General features: G+C 43.8%; 1 protein-coding gene across 1 annotated transcript in view; it reads right to left on the bottom strand.

Moving 5' to 3' along the window:
- FASN (fatty acid synthase) overlaps positions 1 to 8,351 on the bottom strand; it is a 65,619-nt gene extending 57,268 nt beyond the window's left edge. The window contains exon 1 of the mRNA XM_075845215.1: positions 8,110 to 8,351. The gene's annotated coding sequence lies outside the window, so the exon portion shown is untranslated. The remainder of the gene's footprint in view (positions 1 to 8,109) is intronic.
- Positions 8,352 to 21,015: the final 12,664 nt, after the last annotated feature.

Below are 21,015 nucleotides of genomic sequence, written 5' to 3'. Positions count from 1 at the left end.
CTTTTGACAGCGGCGCGTAAAAAAAATGACCGTCGGCACAGAACATCGTAAAACCCATTCAAATGAATGGGCAGATGTTTGCCGGCGCTTTGGAGACGTATTTTCGGACGTAATTCGAGGTTAAAAAGCCCGAATTACGGCCGTAAATAGGGTGTGTGAACCCAGCCTAAGTTGACCAAGCTCATGAAGATGTTATTAGGTACTCATAATTCTCCAGTTCATACAAGGAACTTCCAATGAAGGACAGAGGAACAGTAAAACCAAAAGTGGACTTGAAGGAGCTTATCTTTAGGCCAACAGGTCCAACTCATTTGACCACAGGAGTGACAGAGAAGACCCTACGATTGATCCTTGAGGGACTCAAAAATCCAATTTGTTGTATTATGCTACAGGAGGGGTCGCAGCGCTTTAGGTTCTTCACCAATCATTATGATTTTACAAAAGGGGATAAATATTACTGGAAGCATGCTGGCACAATAATAGTTGAACATGATATGGATACACGTGTTACTCAACTAGCATTGCTAAATCCATTTCTTCAGTTGAAGTCAAATGGGATGAGTGTACAAATGTCTTTATGTACATAGTACAAAAATATTGTAACCCACACGCAGCACGTCTGTACCTCTAAGTAGCAGAGGTTGAAAAGAGTCTAATTCAATCTTTACATGGTGGTGACAACAGATCCAAATCTTGCAGACCCCCGCCACCAGACCAATTGTGCGTCCTAAACAGCCATGCCTCCTTTTTCCCAGATCAGCAGTGTTGTAGGGTTAGAGTTGCGGCACTATTAAAGATTAACCCCGTCTATATTCTTTGAGTGGAGGGAGAATCCCTATGGCTCCTCTCTTTTCTCCAGATGAGAGACTTCTATATCTCCATACTTGCATTCCACTACAACCAAAATTGCTAATTCAGTTTCTGTAGAAGATCTTGTTCCAACATAAGGCCAAATATAATCCCAGATTTCATTTGAAATCACTAAAATGTATGGAATTTTGAGGACGATAAAGCAGAAGTTTTAGCACCAGAGGTCGTCTGAAGATGATTTCGCCACTACGGTGCTAAAGATGATCTTTGACTCACATGTAGAAGATGGGACTTGGGCTGTGATGCTGTTGGTTTACACGGCAATGGCCTTCCTTGAGATGTGTGTTGTCTTTATGATGTGGCCCATAGGATATTTTGTCAACATATCATCCTTAAAATATTCAGATTACAGCCTAGAACCAAAATTAGACCCATTTTGCATCACATTTAGAGAATGTTCCTACTCTACAGAGCAAACTCAACGACACACTCCCAACATTCTCAAATAATAGACGGCAAGATTTCAGAGTCCATAGTCTACTAAATTCTCAAAAATGATCCTATTAGGGTATGTTCATATGGAGTTTTTTGCCGGCAGAAAAATCGGCCTCAAAATTCCTGAAGTAATTTTGAGTCAGATTTTGACCTGAATGCACTCTCTTTGCCACGTTATTTGCAGCGTTTTTCGGCCACCGTTTCCTCGCCAAAAAACTCAGTGTGAACTAGGCCTTACAGAGGCAAATGTATTCAATCATCCACAACCATCTAGAGGTGACCATATGTGGGACCATTTGGATCCATTGCAAACAGCAATCTGAATACAAAATAGGACATGTTCTATTTTTCAACGGACCCTTCACACAGTCCGTTGAAACAAAGGCCGTGTAAACGACCCCATTGAATTACATAGGTCCGTGTGACGGTGGTTGTTTCAATGGCCGTCACATGGACATATTCAACGCTCATGTGAATCAGGCCTAATACTTATAATAATTCCCATCAGTGGAACGTCGTGGTTTCTGAACCATTGACATAACAATAATAGTTACCAATCGATTATGGTTGTAATATTACATCTGTGGCCACTTTACGATTACAATACAGCACAACAGCCACTACATTATAATCTTATAGGGACAGACCTATATGGTAAAATACATAATCCACAACATTCTTAGACAATACTTATAAAAAAAACAAAACAGGTCAACCAAGTAGAGATTATAATCCTATAACAATAGAGGTGCATGGTGCAACCACATCTTCCAATAGATATAGTAACTCTGTAGAGACAGATCTGAATTATTTGACACATCGTCCATTACATTCTTACATTTCTATACATGTATACAATATAGAGACAAGCAGGACCCGCTGTCCCTGAACCCGTCAGTCCCGCTGAACTGACGGATTCAGGTCTCAGCGCATGATACAAAGGTGTACATAGTCTTTAAATGGGCTCCCACCTAGCTGACCCAATGTCCTATAAACGTAGCTACGCAGTGATATGGTGGGGGGATGGATGTACAGCCGCATATCTAGGCCAGGAGTAGGAATGACGGCTTTCCTAGAAACAGCTAAATACAATTTTGAAGAACAGGCGGAAATAGATTATAAAATCAAACTAAATCAATTCTAGTTTACCTAAGAAACAATATCCAGTCAGACTATCATGTACCTCTCTTTATATATATATGTGTAATATTATATTGTATTTTACCGTATATTATATATCATAGTATAGTATAGTAGAGTATATTATATTGTATTTTACCGTATATTATATATCATAGTATAGTGCAGTATATTATATTGTATTTTACCGTATATTATATATCATAGTATAGTAGAGTATATTATATTGTATTTTACCGTATATTATATATCATAGTATAGTGCAGTATATTATATTGTATTTTACCGTATATTATATATCATAGTATAGTGCAGTATATTATATTGTATTTTACCGTATATTATATATCATAGTATAGTGCAGTATATTATATATCATAGTATAGTGCAGTATATTATATTGTATTTTACCGTATATTATATATCATAGTATAGTGCAGTATATTATATTGTATTTTACTGTATATTATATATCATAGTATAGTGCAGTATATTATATTGTATTTTACTGTATATTATATATCATAGTATAGTGCAGTATATTATATATCATAGTATAGTGCAGTATATTATATTGTATTTTACTGTATATTATATATCATAGTATAGTGCAGTATATTATATATCATAGTATAGTGCAGTATATTATATTGTATTTTACTGTATATTATATATCATAGTATAGTGCAGTATATTATATATCATAGTATAGTACAGTATATTATATATCATAGTATAGTGCAGTATATTATATATCATAGTATAGTGCAGTATATTATATTGTATTTTACTGTATATTATATATCATAGTATAGTGCAGTATATTATATATCATAGTATAGTACAGTATATTATATATCATAGTATAGTGCAGTATATTATATTGTATTTTACTGTATATTATATATCATAGTATAGTGCAGTATATTATATTGTATTTTACTGTATATTATATATCATAGTATAGTGCAGTATATTATATATCATAGTATAGTGCAGTATATTATATTGTATTTTACTGTATATTATATATCATAGTATAGTGCAGTATATTATATATCATAGTATAGTACAGTATATTATATATCATAGTATAGTGCAGTATATTATATTGTATTTTACTGTATATTATATATCATAGTATAGTGCAGTATATTATATATCATAGTATAGTACAGTATATTATATATCATAGTATAGTGCAGTATATTATATTGTATTTTACTGTATATTATATATCATAGTATAGTGCAGTATATTATATATCATAGTATAGTACAGTATATTATATATCATAGTATAGTGCAGTATATTATATATCATAGTATAGTGCAGTATATTATATTGTATTTTACTGTATATTATATATCATAGTATAGTGCAGTATATTATATATCATAGTATAGTACAGTATATTATATATCATAGTATAGTGCAGTATATTATATTGTATTTTACTGTATATTATATATCATAGTATAGTGCAGTATATTATATTGTATTTTACTGTATATTATATATCATAGTATAGTGCAGTATATTATATATCATAGTATAGTGCAGTATATTATATATCATAGTATAGTGCAGTATATTATATATCATAGTATAGTGCAGTATATTATATTGTATTTTACTGTATATTATATATCATAGTATAGTGCAGTATATTATATATCATAGTATAGTACAGTATATTATATATCATAGTATAGTGCAGTATATTATATTGTATTTTACTGTATATTATATATCATAGTATAGTGCAGTATATTATATATCATAGTATAGTACAGTATATTATATATCATAGTATAGTGCAGTATATTATATTGTATTTTACTGTATATTATATATCATAGTATAGTGCAGTATATTATATATCATAGTATAGTACAGTATATTATATATCATAGTATAGTGCAGTATATTATATTGTATTTTACTGTATATTATATATCATAGTATAGTGCAGTATATTATATATCATAGTATAGTACAGTATATTATATATCATAGTATAGTGCAGTATATTATATTGTATTTTACCGTATATTATATATCATAGTATAGTGCAGTATATTATATTGCATTACATTGTAATTTATATATCATATTATCTAATATTTGTGTTACAGAGAAAGCTCGCCATCCTAATTCAGGAGGGGAGGGGATGAATTTATCCCTCCGAAACAAACACAAAGCCGTGTTGAATTAGCAAAGGGGCCTTTCTTCCCATGGCCGTACTGTGGCCTAGTTCACTCTTAGCTGTGAATTGGAATGAGACTCGGCCCCTTAGGATGGAGGAGCGTGTTACAGTCAAGGGAAGGCATTTTGTGACTAAGGAGCTGAGCTCCATCTTAACACATACATGCTTCTAGATGGCAGCGAGGAAAATGCCTCCTCTGTGAGGAAACAAATGATGTTACGCAGGATTCAGACGGGATTAATCGTGCCCTACAAAGCCTGGCAGGTCCAGATTTAATGACAAATAGAAATAGTTTCCCTGAATAAATCCAGAATAATATAAATTTAGACAGGATATTCACTGTGGCCAGTGATCGAGTCAACCTCTGAGGTAACGACGTCACTATTCGATCCTTCCGAGCCTCTGTACATTGTACAAAGTACCTATATTAAAGGGGTATTCCGGTAATAACATTCATTAGAGGGCCCAAGAGTGGTTTCCAATTGCCGAGGCCTGTTTATTCTAGACATCGGAGGGGTTCCCATTTCCTTAACCCAATGACGTGACTGTTATGACATCTCTGTGAGACGCATCTGAGAGGTGTGTGAAAAGAATGAGTTAACCAATATTAGTTTGAATGAATGAATGAACAATGCTGACACACCTAAGATAAACTACGGTCAGGTTCCCAGCTGTCACTAAAAGGCATAAACCCATGTGAGCCTGACTTATAAGTTAAAGAAGAACTCTACATGTCACTCATTAAAAGGTTCAGTCAGGACTGGACAAGTTCCAGGTGACCAATGTTCCTATGTAACTTTTTGGCCGTTTCCTATTGATGTATATGGAAGTTTTTATTTTCTGGCTACCGAAAATTCTGGGTTTAGCTCCAAGAACCTTTGTCTTTTATAAAACTAAATAAAAGTGTTTTTTTCCCCAGAAGTTTCCTCCATTTAAATCAGTTCTCTAGGAGTAAAAACAGTGGTGGTCTATGAACTTGTCATTTAAAGGGGAGCTCCACCTTTTGGTGATTCCTTGAGATGTCAGCAGATAACATTGGTGGGGGTCTATGAACTGATTCCTTCATGAAGAATGATAAAGCACACAAATCCCCTTGGCACTGGAGGAAGATCTCCATTATCTTACACTTGTGCATAAATAGCAATTCCCTATTGTTTTTTTTTTAACTAGAGAAAACGATCAAGACTTATCCGCCATATATGAGTTATCTGCCACCCAAAAAGCTTATGTCTAAGGGGCCCCATGCACACGACCGTGTTCAGTCCATGATATACGGTCCGCATGTCGGCCGCACATCCACGACTGAACACAGTTCAGGGAGAAGGGCTCCTAACCTCATAGTTATGTATAACGCTAGGTGTCCCTGCCTCTCCGTGGGAGTACTGTCCCGCACTGACATGCGGATTCTATATCACAGACCGAACACAGTCGTCTGCATGAGGCCTAAGGCGCCATGCACACAAACGTGCTTTTGCGGCCGCAATTCCCCCGAAAATCCACGGGAGAATTGCGGCCCCATTCATTTCTATGGGGCCATGTACACAACCGTAGTTTTTACGGTCCGTGCATGGCCCGGGACCCCGCACTGCAGAAAGAACGAACATGCCTTATTAAGGCCGTCTTCTGCGGTCCGGGCTTATTGAAAATAATGGCCGCGGCCACGTGCATGGCCCGCGATTTGCGGGCGGCTCGCGGCTGACAGTCCGCAGCCAGCCGACCCGAAAATCACGGCCGTAATAAGGCATGCCCGTTCTTTCTGCGGTGCGGGCTCCTGGGCCGTGCAAAGACTGCAAAAACTACGGTCGTGTGCATGGCCCCATAGAAATGAATGGGGCCGCAATTCTCCCGTGGATTTTCGGGGGAATTGCGGCCGCAAAAGCACGTTCGTGTGCATGGGGCCTATGGCCGCATGCAAAGAAATGTGTTTTTGCGTCCGCGATTCATCCGCAAATCTGCGGGTGAATTTGCGGACCCATTCATTGCTGTGGCACCATGCACACGACCGTGGTATTCACGGTTTCTTTCAGGACCGCAAATCTGAGCCGCAGAAACTCAGGACATGTCTTATTACGGTCCGCAAATTCGCTATGGACTTGCCCATAGTCAATGGGCCCGTGGAAACTGCGGATACACCTCCATTTGACATCCGTAATTTGCGGAAGTGTTGCTAAGTGACGACAGGAAGTCAGCGTCATTGTTTTCCGTGCACTTTTTTATGACTCCGCATTTTGCGGATGACACACGGATGCACTATGGATGACATTTCATCTGCAAAATATGGACCACGGTCCGGGAATTTGCGGACCAGAAAAATACTACGGTCGTGTGCATGACGCCAAAGGCCCCAGTCACACTTATTAGGCCTTGTTAGGAAGCTCCGTTAGGGGCCAAGATTACCGGAGACAATAGCGCAGCATGCTGTCCTATTTTCTCCGGTAAAATAACGGACACCTTAAAGTCAATGGTTTCCGTCGGCGGTGTCGGCCGTTGCTTCCACTATTCCCTAGTTCTGCTCCTCTGATGGGTGCAGAACAACAGAACACACCAACGCAGGTGTGAACGAAGCCTTAAACAGTCTTTGCCCCCACAGAATACAATGGAATAAAAACAAAAAAGAGAATACAATTCTGTTGCGCTAAAATAGTGTATCCTATTATATTTCGAGTGTGAACAAAGCCTTACACAAGACAACATGTATTAAAGAACGTGACTCCCAGCATCCTACGTACTACACACATAGTAACCAACTACTACTCATATCAAAATCACCGGCTACGACGCTGTAAGCAAACATCAGCAATGGTGCAGTATCCGGCCGGCTCTACATCACATGGCAAAGGGGATTTTGTGGGATTTTAATAGATAATTGATCCCATATCCCAGCACATAGATCCTGTAGACACCAGTAAACAGGTCAGGGTCTTGTATGCCCCATAAAGCACATAGATCCTCTTATATCCCATAGTCACTGATGATATTCCACACGTATATGAAGGCAAGGGCGGACATAAAGCTACGGGCGAGGGCCCTCTTGTCTTTGGGGGGGCCCCTTTGCAGCTACACTGCCATGGACAGACCATATGCATTATTATACGCTGCACATCTAATGTCATATTTCATGATTATTTTGCAAAATAAATTTTAAATAATAATAACAACAATATAAAAAAATAATAAATAATCTAATGAGATCAAATGTAAAAACCTAATTGATCATCTAGTAAATTGATCCTGCATAGCTACAATGTAAATGAGCGTGGCACAAATCATGCTGTGGGTATCATGCGTGGCAGACCAGCATCCATGCCATCCCCGCTGGCAGATAATGGACACATTGGTATGCATTGCCTTGCAGAAAATCTCAGTGTTGTCCCTCCCTCTTCCCCATTTTTTCTGGATCCAGGTTGCCTGGTGACATAGATCTGCTTAGTGGCATCATGGGCAGGGGCACTTACCTTTGCCTGGCACTGCTGCCTGTGCTGAGCTGTCTCTCCTTATAATGAGTGAGTGGGTGATGCAGCAGATGTCTCCTCCTGTGCCCCCTCGCTGCTGGTGATGTCTCTCCGGTGCCGCCTCCCTGCTGGTGCAGTCTCTGGGATGTCTCAGAGCTCTCAGCCTCTCTCTCGCAGCAGCACCGTCTATTTAAATGACAGACATCCTCCGCCGGCCACGCCACATGGGCTGACAGCTTTTCTCTGCCGCCGTCCAATGAGAGGGGAGGCCGGGCTCCGGGGTGATCCCAGCCCCCCCACCCCAAACCTCCGCGAAGAGGGGAGGAGAGGCAGACAAGGGGGAGAGTCACAACCTGAGGGAAACCTGCGTGCCGCCTGTACATTCACATCTCGCCCTGTAATTCTCTTGTATCGGGTGAAACGTGTCCATTCAGCCCGAAATCTGTTACCAGGAAAGTGGCCCTGACCCGAAGAGCTGGCACTTAATAGGATAGGTGACCCTGACACCTGCCTCCAACAATACCCCCCACTGCCACTTCATATGCCACCTATGTGTGGCCATAAAGGGCATGCCACTATAGTGATGTACCAGCCAGAGGTCCCCTAAAATTATGCACCAGCCACAGATGCCCCTTTAATGATGCACCAGCCACAGATGCCCCTATAATGATGCACCAGACACAGATGCCCCTTTAATGATGCACCAGCCACAGATGCCCCTTTAATGATGCACCAGCCACAGATGCCCCTATAATGATGCACCAGCCACAGATGCCCCTTTAATGATGCACCAGCCACAGATGCCCCTTTAATGATGCACCAGCCACATATTCCCCTATAAGGATGTACCAGCCCCAGATGCCCCTAAAATAATGTACCAGCCACAGATGCCGTATAATGATGTGCTTGCCACAGATGCCCCTATAATGATTCCTTGCCACATATGCCCCTATAATGATGCACCAGCCAGAGAAGCCCCTATAATTATGTGCCAGTAGTGGGCCCCTATAAGGACGTACCAGCCCCAGATACCCCTAAAATGATGTACCAGCCACAGATGCCAGTATAATGATGTGCTTGCCACAGATGCCCCTATAATGATGTGCTTGCCACAGATGCCCATATAATGATGCACCAGCCACATATTCCCCTATAAGGATGTACCAGCCCCAGATGCCCCTAAAATGATGTGCTTGACACAGATGCCCCTATAATGATGTCCTTGCCACAGATGCCCCTATAATGATGTGCTTGCCACAGATGCCCCAATAATGATTCCTTGACACATATGCCCCTATAATGATGCACCAGCCAGAGAAGCCCCTATAATTATGTGCCAGTAGTACCAGCCCCAGATACCCCTAAAATGATGTACCAGCCACAGATGCCCGTATAATGATGTGCTTGCCACAAATGCCCCAATAATGAAGTGCTTGCCACAGATGCCCCTAAAATGATGTACCAGCCACAGATGCCCCTATAATGATGTGCTTGCCACATATGCCTCTATAATGATGCACCAGCCAAAGAAGCCCCTATAATTTTGCGCCAGGAGTGGGCCTCTATAAGGACGTACCTGCCCCAGAAGCCCGTATAATGATGTGCTTGCCACAGATGCCGCCATAATAATGTCCTTGCCACAGATGCCCCTAAAATGTTGTACCAGCCACATATGCCCCTATAATGATGTGCTTGCCACATATGCCCCTATAATAATGCACCAGCCAAAGAAGCCCCTATAATTATGTGCCAGGAGTGGGCCCCTATAAGGACATACCAGCCACAGATGCCTCTATAATGATGTGCTTGCGACAGATGCCCCTATAATGATGCACCAGCCACAGAAGCCCCTATAATTATGTGCCAGAGATGGCCCCTATAAGAACGTACCAGTCACAGATGCCCCTAGAAGGATGTACCAGCCACAGATGCCCCTTTAATTATGTGCCAGCTACAGATGTCCCTATAATGATGTACCAGCTACAGATGTCCCTATAATGATGTGCTAGGTACAGATGCCCCTAAGATGATGTGCCATGAATGGGACCCTATAAGGATGTACCAGCCACAGAAGCCCCAATAATAATGTAGCCACCACAGATGCCCCTAGTCACAAATGCGCAGATAATGATGTACCAGGTGTGGGCCACTATAAGGATGTACCAGCCCCAGATGCCCCTAAAATGATGTATCAGACACAGATGCCCCTAAAATGATGTACCAGCCACAGGTGCCCCTATAATGATGTGCTTGCCACAGATCCCCCTATAATGATGTGCTTGCCACAGATGCCCCTATAATGATGCACCAGCCGCCGAAGCCCCTATAATTATGTGCCAGGAGTGGCCCCCTATAAGGACGTACCAGCCACAGATGCCCCTAGAATGATGTACCAGCACAGATGCCCCTTTAATTATGTGCCAGCTACAGATGCCCCTATAACGATGCACCAGACACAGATGCCCCAATAATGATGTACCACCTACAGATGTCCATATAATGATGTGCCATGAATGGGGCCCTATAAGGATGTACCAGTCACAGATGTCCCTATAATTATGTGCTAGCCACAGATGCCCCTTTAATGATGCGCCAGCCACAGATGCCCCTGTAATGATGCACCAGCCACAGATGCCCCTATAATGATGTGCCAGTCACCGAAGCCCCTATAATAATGTGCCAGCCACCGATCCCCCTATGATGTGCCAGCCACAGATGCCCCTATAACGATGTACCATTAACAGATTCCCCTAAAATGATGTACCAGCCACAGATGCCCCTATAATGATGCGCCAGTTACAGATTCTACTAAAAATTATGTGCCAGCCTGAGATGCCTCTATAATGATATGCCAAGAGTGGGCCCTTATAAGGACAAACCAGCCACAGATTCCCCATAATGATGCACCAGCCACAGATGCCCCTTTAATTATGTGCCAGACCCAGATTCCCCATAATGATACGCTAGCAACAAAAGCCCCCATATGCCTGCCACAAATGTAGCCATAACAATGTGTGAGCAACAGATGTTCCATTAAAATTCTACAGAAGCCCCAAAAGTGCCAGCCACAGGAGCCCCCATAGCAATGTGTTAGCCATATAAAAGGCCATAAGTGCCGGCCATAGAGTTTTCCCAGCCGCTGCTGTATATGCTGGGAATTTTCCACAACGAATTCGGTTGCGGAAAATCCGCAGTATTTACGCAACGTGTGAACTGAGCCTTAACGTGTCCCCAACCAAAATATATCTGGGAAAGGGGGGGGGGGGGGCAAGACTTCTGCCACATGAGGGCAACAGTGCTATAGATGGCAAATGATGGTCCTGATATAGAGTTTGCATTGGGACGCAGGTGCTTCAAACTACAACTTTGGGACCATGTCTGTCTACTAGTAGATGTGTCTATATACGGGTCCATACTGAATAGTCTGCGGACATTGGGCAAATTGATCAAAACTAGTACACAGGAAAGTGGAGTTGTCTATAGCAACCAATCAAATTCCAGATTTCATTTTGGAAAGTGAATCCATTTTTCCTTTGCACTTCTTTTGATAAGTTTCGCCGACTGTGTACGCACTTCATTGCCTGCACCTCATCCAAACAAAATGTAAATATCCATGCAGCCCCAGTCCCTGACAATCAATGCAAAAAAGAACGTTTTAGTACTCAATGTACTAAAACAAATAACAGGTATTCACCTTTAACCCCTTAAGGGCACGGCCAATTTTGGCCTTGAGGACAGAACAATTTTTTTAGATTTCCCTCTTTGCATCCCGACGCTCATAACACTTTTATTTTTTGTACGACGTAGTTGTACGAGACTCTGTTTTTTGCGGGACGAGTTGTACTTTATGTAGGTACCATTTTTTGGTATAAATACATTATCGTTTAGTTTCTATAAATTTTTATTTTGGCGAAAATGCAGAAAAAAAGCAGTTCCGCAGCAGTTTTAATATTTTTTTTTTTTATACCATACTCCGATCATCATAAATAATGTTATACGTTTGTTGTACAGGTTGTTACGGTCGTGGCGATACCAAATATGTCTATATTATTTCATGTTTTGGGACTTATATTTGAAAAAGTTTATTTATTATAAAAAAAATTGTGTTTCTGTGTATTTTATTTACTTTTTATTTATTTATTTATCATTAATTTTTTTTACATTCATTTAACTTTATTTTTTTAATCCCATAAAGGGATTTATCATTTTTAGTTTGTAACTGTAATGTACTGGCATAGATCTATATGCCAGTACATTAGCCTGTTACTGATTGTACGCAGGCAGTTGTTAGGGTAGACCTCAGTATGCCCTAACAACAGGAAATATGTTCAGACAGCCCTGGGGTCCTTCACTGGACCCTGGGCTGTCTGGCCATACAAGTTGTGGGCTTTGATCGCGTCACAGTTACCTTCTGTGATTCGATCAAAGCGCAGTCCCCTTTCCTTGAACGCCAAGATCAACTTTCATCGCGGCTTTCAAAGGGTTAACGGCGGAGAGATGTTTCTCTTCTCTCCGCTGTCAGAGCGGGGCCGACGCTGTGTATTACAGCCGTTGTCCCGCTCTCAATCGCGTGCACAGACAGCTGTCACACAGGACGAGAATGCTCGTCCTAATGTGCCAAGTACTCGCCACTCAGGACGAGCATTCTCGTCCTGTGTCGGCAACCAGTTAAAGGGGTGGACACCCCTCCGGATTATTGAGTTCAGGTGTTTCAGCCACACCCATTGCTTACAGGTGAATAACATCAAGCACACAGCCATGCAATCTCCATAGACAAGTAGTAGTAGTAGTAGTAGTAGTAGTAGTAGTAGTAGTAGTAGTAGTAGTAGTAGTAGTAGTAGTATGAAACTGTCATAGAATGCCACCTTTGCTACAAGTCAGTTCAAGTAATTTCTGATCTGTAACACTTCGTTCACATCTGTGTCATGGCACCGTTCAGGCGTTCCTTCGGAGCATTCCGTCAGGGGGAACCCATGAACGGAACCCTTCAAAAAACGGAAACCATTGGTTTGAATCACCATTGATTTCAATGGTGACGTATCCGGTGCAAATGGTTTTAGTTTGTCCCCATTGTGTAAGGGTTCCGTCGTTATGACAGAATGGATAGCGCAGTCGACTACTGTATTGATTCTGTCAAAACGACGGAACCCTTTGTCACCGGATCCGTCACCATTGAAATCAATGGTGATACAAACCTATGGTTTCTGTTTGTTTCAGTCAGGGTTCCATTCATGGGTTCCCCTGACGGAAAGCTCCAACGGAACCCATGAACGGAGCCCTGACGCAGATGTGAACAAAGCCTTAGATTCTCCCCGTCAACTGTACTTGCTATCATTGTGAAGTGGAAGCGTCTAGTTGGAACAACAGCTCAGCCAAGAGGACCGCGCAAATTCGCAGAGCAAGGCCAACAAGTGCTGAAGCACGTGGCACTTAGAAATCGCCTACCCTCTGTTGTATCACTCACACGGTGTAATGATCGCTCGATCCTATACATAAGCTATCATTGAAACGAGCAAACAAGCGCTGATCAACGAGCTGTCTCGTTGATCGGCGCTCGTTTACACGGACCACGTCAGGCCACGTAACAGGATCCTAAGATCACAATGGACAATCCCAAGCGTTAGATGGAGTAATATAAAGCATGACGCTACTGAACTCTGGAGCAATGGAAACACGTTCTCTGGAGATATGAATCACATCTCACTATCTTGCAGTCTTATGAATGAATCTGGGTTATATGACCTCACATATACTGTTTTGGCTAAATGGGCAAAAATTCCCGCAGACAGACCCCTAAATCTTGTGGAAGGCCTCCTCAGAAGAATGGAGGCTGTTATAGCTGCAAAAGGGGACCCATCTCCATATTGACACCCATGTGTTTGGAATGGGATATCCAACAAGCTCATATACTGTAGGTGCGATGGTCAGGTATCCACATACGTTTGGCCATAGAGTGTATATCTAAACCAATGAGGTGTGAGGTAGACTGATCTAAGAAAAGTTGGGGATTAAAGTATCTAAGGGTATCTCTTTAGATACCGCCAACAATTTTAGGGACTTGTACTATATGAAGTTTCCTCATATACTCCCTGTATTAGAAGACAGTGAAGAAGCTCTAAAAAGCTATAGGGAAGGAATGATTGATGTAAAAAAGACAGCAAAGCCATTGCCAAAGCAAGTAAAGCTAACCGTAAAATGTTCTTCAATTATATAAATAGTAAAAAGGTTAAAACTGAAAGTGTTGGCCAATAAAAAATCATGAGGGAGAAAATATGGAGGGTGACGAGGAGAAAGTAAATTTACCAAATATTTTTTCTCCACTGTCATACCAGTGGAAAATGAAATGTCAGATGAAATGAAGAAGGATAAAGTAAACTCTCTATTAAATGTCACCTGTCTTACGCAGGAAGGAGTTCTGAGCCATCTTAAAAAGATTAAAATCTGCAAATCGCCAGGACCAGATTGCATATACCCTCATGTTCCAAAGGAATTAAAGGAGTTGTCCACTACTGGACAACTGATGACCTATCCACCGGATAGGACATCAGTATATGATCTGTGGGGGACCGACACCCGGACCCCACACCGTTAAACCACTCTGGCTGCCTCCAAGCACCGGACGTACATGCCAGAAGTAGTTGGCTCAGGTCACTGAACAGCGGCTGAGCTGCAACTCTACTCCTATTCAAGTGAATAGGAGCAGAGCTGGAGTTCGGCGTCACGGCCGCTATGCTATGTACGGAACCAACTGCTTCCGTCTCCGTACATCGCATAATGGGCCATAACATCCGGTGCCAGGAGGCAGCCGGAGCGGCTTAAAGGTGCGGGGTCCGGGTGTCGGACCCGCACCGATGGTATACGGTGCTGCCGTATCTGGTGGATAGGTCATCAGTTGCATGGTAGTGGACAACCCCTTTAAGTACAGTGAGAGAACATTTAAAACATCGATTAAAGGAATTTCTGGACTTCTGGCATGAATATTATTCATAACCCCTTTAAGGATTTTATAATGACCGGGTTTGTTCCACAGAACTGCCGCATAGCAAATGTTTTGCCGATATTCAAAATGGGGTCAAAAAGTGAGCCCGGAAAGTATATTATGGGTAAAATGTTTGAAGGTTTTCTAAGAAATTCTATTCTGGATAATCTCAATGAAAATAAACATATAACATAGCATCAGCATGTGTTTATGAGTGATCGGACCCGTCAAACTAATCTGATGAGCTTCTATTAAGAGGTAAGTTCTAGACTGGATCGGGGGGACTCATTGGATGTCATATATCTTGTTTTGTGATGCATAAAAGGTTGGTACATACAATAAAATGGCTAACACTGGGGGAAAATTTGTGTAAGTGGCTTAGTGATAGAAAACAAGACAGTGGTTATTAATGTTTCATACTCAGATTGGGTCACCCATTCTCTGTAATATATTTATTAAATGGTTTTTCCCATCTTGGACATTTATGGTATATCCACAGGATATGCCATAAAAGTCCGATAGATGCAGGTCCCACCTCAAATACCGTACGTATCTCTAGAACTATCTCACTCGTGACCGCTGCCTCCTGGCCACTTTCTGATTAGGTGGTCGGGAGTTACAGGAAACAGCCGAGTGCTCGCTGAGCTACGCTGTTTCCGTAACTCCCATAGAAGTTTATGGGAGTTACTGAAACAGCGTAGCACAACAAGATACGCGGTGTCTGAAACTCGGTAACTACTGAAACAGTATTGTTTCCGTAACTCCCGTTCACTTCTACTGGAGTTACGGAAACAGCGTAGATCAGGGAGCTCGGCTGTTTCTGTAACTCCCGACCACCTAACCAGGATGTGGCCGGGAGTCAGCGGGAGCCGAGTAAGCTAGAACGGGGTCTAGGGGGCCCCATTCTAGAGATAAGTGAGGGTCCCAGAGCTGGGACCCGCATCTAGCGGACTTATATGGCATATCTTGTGGATATGCCATAATTGTTCAAGATGGGAAAACCCCTTTAATGACCTTGTAGAGGGATTGCACAGTAAAATATTATTTTTTGCAGATGATACTAAACTGTGTAAAGTAATTTAATACAAAGTAGGACAGTATTATAGTGAAATAAATATTTGCCACACAAGTTAGTGATTTTAGCAAATCTTTGAGTTTCGATGCCAGAGGTTTAGTGCGACGTTTTGGTCGTAATTTAAATGTTCATCAGGCACTTGTTCCTCCTGGCAGTGGCGTAACTACCGCTATAGCAGCCGTAGCGGCTGCTACGGGGCCCGCGGCATGAGGGGGCCCGTGTCGCCCGCCGGCACGGGCCCCCACCATGGCCGTACGCTCCGCTAGCAGCCGCTATGGCTGCTACAGCGGGACGCCACTGAACACTACGGCAGAGCAGGGAGGTATCTCCCCGCTCTGCCATTAAACAAAAGACATGTATCCCATCTCCACAGGATAGGGGATACATGTGTGATCGCTGGCATTGATAGGGAGAACGGGGGACTGAAAGTCCCCTGAAGTTCTCCATCACAAACCTCGGACTTCCGGGGTCTGTGTCGGCAGCTCCGTAGAAATGAATGGAGCGCCGGTCGCGCTTGTGCGCATGCGTGACCAGCGCTCCTTTCATTTTTATTGAGCTGCGCAGACGCCGGAAGTCAGAGGTTAGTCATGGAGAACTTCAGGGGACTTTCGGTCCCCCGTTCTCCCTATCGCTGCCAGCGATCCCACATGTATCCCCTATCCTGTGGATAGGGGATACATGTCTTTTGTCTTTTCACACTGTAGGTCGCATTTTTTTGGGGGGTTGGGGACGCTGTATGGCGTTCCCTACAGGGGGGGCTGTATAGCGTTCCCTACAGGGGGGCTGTATGGCATTCCCTACAGGGGGGCTGTATAGCGTTCCTTACAGGGGGGGCTGTATGGCGTTCCCTACAGGGGGGGGGGCTGTCTGGCGTTCCCTACAGGGGGGGCTGTATGGCATTCCCTGTAGATAACGCCATACAGACCCCCTGTAGATAACGCCATACAGACCCCCTGTAGATAACACCATACAGCCCCCTGTAGATAACGCCATACAGCCCCCTCTGTAGATAGCGCCATACAGCCCCCCTGTAGATAACGCCATACAGCCCCCTCTGTAGATAACGCCATACAGCCCCCTCTGTAGATGGCGCCATACAGCCCCCCCTGTAGGGAACGCCATACAGACCCCCTGTAGATAATGCCATACAGACCCCCTGTAGATAACGCCATACAGACCCCCTGTAGATAACGCCATACAGCCCCCTTTGTAGATAACGCCATACAGTCCCCCTTGTAGATAATGCCATACAGTCCCCCCTGTAGATAACGCCATACAGTCCCCCCTGTAGGGAACGCCATACAGACCCCCTGTAGATAATGCCATACAGACCCCCTGTAGATAACGCCATACAGACCCCCTGTAGATAACGCCATACAGACCCCCTGTAGATAATGCCATACAGCCCCCTTTGTAGATATCTACAGAGGGGGCTGTATGGCATTATCTACAGGGGGGACTGTATGGCGCCATCTACAGAGGGGGCTGTATGGCGTTATCTACAGAGGGGGCTGTAAAAAAGGCACTATCTACAAGGGGGGGGTTGTGTGACACCCAGGGGAGGGGGGGGCCCAGTCAAAAGTTTGCTATGGGGCCCAGTCTTTCCTATTTACGCCCCTGCCTCCTGGTGTCTGGTTTATCCAGTTGTTGGCGCTGCCTGTTTTAGTAGCGGTTAACCGCTGCGTTTTGGCGCTAATGAGGGAGATTGGTCTATAGTTAGCGCAGTGTTGCGGATCCCTACCCTCCTTTGGAATGACCGTGATATGAGCCTGTAAAAATGAAGTTGGGAATTTAGTGTGCTCAGAAACTGAATTAAACGACTCTAACAATGGTGGCACCAGCTCCTCCACCAATGACTTATAAAAACCTGCCGTATACCCATCGGACCCAGGGCTCTTTCCAGCTGGCAGGGCTTTAGTAACCTGAGACAACTCCTCTTTAGTAAAAGGCGCATCCAGCGCCCTAGCGTCATCTCCAGACAGGGTAGGAATGGCAGTATCCTGTATATAATCGGACAAAGAGAGCAACGGTTCTGCGGATGCATTGCCGGTAGTTGGCGAGGGTAAATTGTATAACATGGAATAATAAGTGCAAAAGGATGATGCTATATCTTCCGTATTATATGCCAATTCCCCCACCCCATTTTTAATAGATGGTATAAAGGAGACAGCAGCCCGATCCCTCATTGCCCTTGCCAACGCCTTGCCCGCTTTATTACCCCATTCATAATAATAACGCAAACAAACCTGGCGCAATCTCGCACCTTTCTTATCTAAGAGAAGCTGAATATGATGTCGCGTTCTAGTAAGCTCCCGAAGCGTGTGTTCCTGCAACGTCTGCTTGTGCTGAGATTCCAGGGTCTGTAACTGTGTAAGAAGAGTAGTAAGCTTAGCACCCTGCTCTCTTTTAATACGAGCACCATGCTTAATCAAAACTCCTCTAAGCACACACTTAAGAGCCTCCCATTTAACCGCTGGAGCAGTCGTGTCCCATGCATGATCCACCTGAAAAGTCTCAGCTGACCTCTTCATCTCTGACAAACACAAGCAATCCTGCAATAAAGATTCGTTGAGACGCCAGGTGAACTCCCTACGCCGTATTGGGGAAAAACATAGATCGCAGTGCACCGGAGCATGAGCCGACAAAAACACGTTACCTATAGAGGAATCAACCACAAAAGAAAGTAAACTATGATGGACCATGATATAATCTAATCTACTGTAAGAGTTATGCGCAAACGAGAAAAACGAGTAGTCCCTATCCTCTGCAAGGGCGTAGCTAGGGGGGGGGCAGGCCGGGCATGTGTCCCGGGCGCAACTTAGGGGGGGTGCCAGCTCCTCCTGCACTATAATTGTACCTGAGTCTATAGGACACAGGTACAATTAGAAGCAATGAATTGCCGGGTACGTTCCGTGTCCGGCTATTCAGCGCTTTTGTACCAGTGAAGCTTCCGTCGATGAAATGCGCTGAGTGACAGGGAAAGTCATTCTGCCCAGCTAATCAGCGCCTTTCATAGACGCTGTGCTCAACCCCCAGGAGACCAGCGCAGAAGAGAGCAGGTCTCCATGGCTGCCGGACGGCGTGGGAGCGGGATTAAGGTGAGTTTGAATAGTTTTTTGTTTTTTTTTATTGTAATAAAAAAGTGTGTGGCTGTATCTACAGGGGGGGCTTTATCTACGGGGGGACTTTATCTACGGGGGGGCTTTATCTACACGGGGGGGGACTTTATCTACGGGGGGGCTTTATCTACAAGGGGGACATTATCTACGGGGGGACTTTATCTACAGGGGGGGACTTTATCTAAGGGCAGGGGCTTTATCTACACGTGGGGGGCTTTATCTACGGGGGGGTGTCTATCTACAGGGGGGCTATATACAGGGGTGGGCTATCTATGGAGCACCATATAGAGGGGTGGGCTATATCTACAGTGGGGCTATATACAGGGGTGGGCGATCTATGGAGCACTATATACAGGGGTGGGCTATATCTACAGGGGGGCTATATACAGGGGTGGGCTATCTATGGAGCACCATATAGAGGGGTGGGCTATATCTACAGTGGGGCTATATACAGGGGTGGGCGATCTATGGAGCACTATATACAGGGGTGGGCTATATCTACAGGGGGGCTATATACAGGGGTGGGCGATCTATGGAGCACTATATACAGGGGTGGGCTATATCTACAGGGGGACTATATACAGGGGTGGGCTATCTGTGGAGCACTATATACTGGGGTGGACTATATGTGGAGCACTATATACAGGGGTGGGCTATATCTACAGGGGGCTATATACAGGGGTGGGCGATCTATGGAGCACTATGTACAGGGGTAGGCTATATCTACAGGGGGACTTTATACAGAGGTGGGCTATCTGTGGAGCACTATATACAGGGGTGGACTATATCTACAGGGGGGCTATATACAGGGGTGGGCTATCTGTGTAGAACTATATACAGGGGTGGACTATATGTGGAACACTATATACAGGGGTGGGCTATATCTACAGGGGGGCTATATACGGGGTGGGCGATCTATGGAGCACTATATACAGGGGTGGGCTATATCTACAGGGGGACTTTATACAGGGGTGGGCTATCTGTGGAGCACTATATACAGGGGTGGACTATGTGGAACACTATATACAGGGGTGGGCTATATCTACAGGGGGGCTATATATGGGGTGGGCGATCTATGGAGCACTATATACAGGGGTGGGCTATATCTACAGGGGGACTTTATACAGGGGTGGGCTATCTGTGGAGCACTATATACAGGGGTAGGCTATATCTACTGGGGGACTTTATACAAGGGTGGGCTATCTGTGGAGCACTATATACAGACGTGGACTATATGTGGAGCACTATATACAGGGGTGGGCTATATCTACAGGGGGCTATATACAGGGGTGGGCTATCTGTGGAGCACTATATACAGGGGTGGGCTATATCTACAGGGGAGCTATATACAGGGTTGGGCTATATGTGGAGCACTATATACAGGGCTGGGCTATATCTACAGGGGGCTATATACAGGGGGGGCTATCTGTACAGCACTATAGGGGGAGCTATTTGTGGGACACTATATACAGGGGTGGGCTATATGGGGGCACTATCTACAGGGGGCTCTATGGAGGGCACTATCTACAGAGGGCTCTATGGCAGACACTATCTACAGGGGGCACAGTGTGTGTGTGTATGGGACACGGTGTATGGTGCTATTATAATTAGAGGTGCAGTGTATGGCGCTATTATATTTAGGGGCGTAGTGTGTGGTACAATGATAACTTTATCTTTATTTATAGTTGTAGAAATGTTGGAAAAGTGAGAAGCTGAAGACATGTGAGCGGCAAACT

This window comes from Rhinoderma darwinii, chromosome 13 (assembly GCF_050947455.1).
Source record: "Rhinoderma darwinii isolate aRhiDar2 chromosome 13, aRhiDar2.hap1, whole genome shotgun sequence".
Classification (NCBI taxonomy): Eukaryota; Metazoa; Chordata; class Amphibia; order Anura; family Rhinodermatidae; genus Rhinoderma; species Rhinoderma darwinii.
Note: the sequence above shows the minus strand (reverse complement) of the source record. Positions and strands in the feature narration are given on the sequence as shown.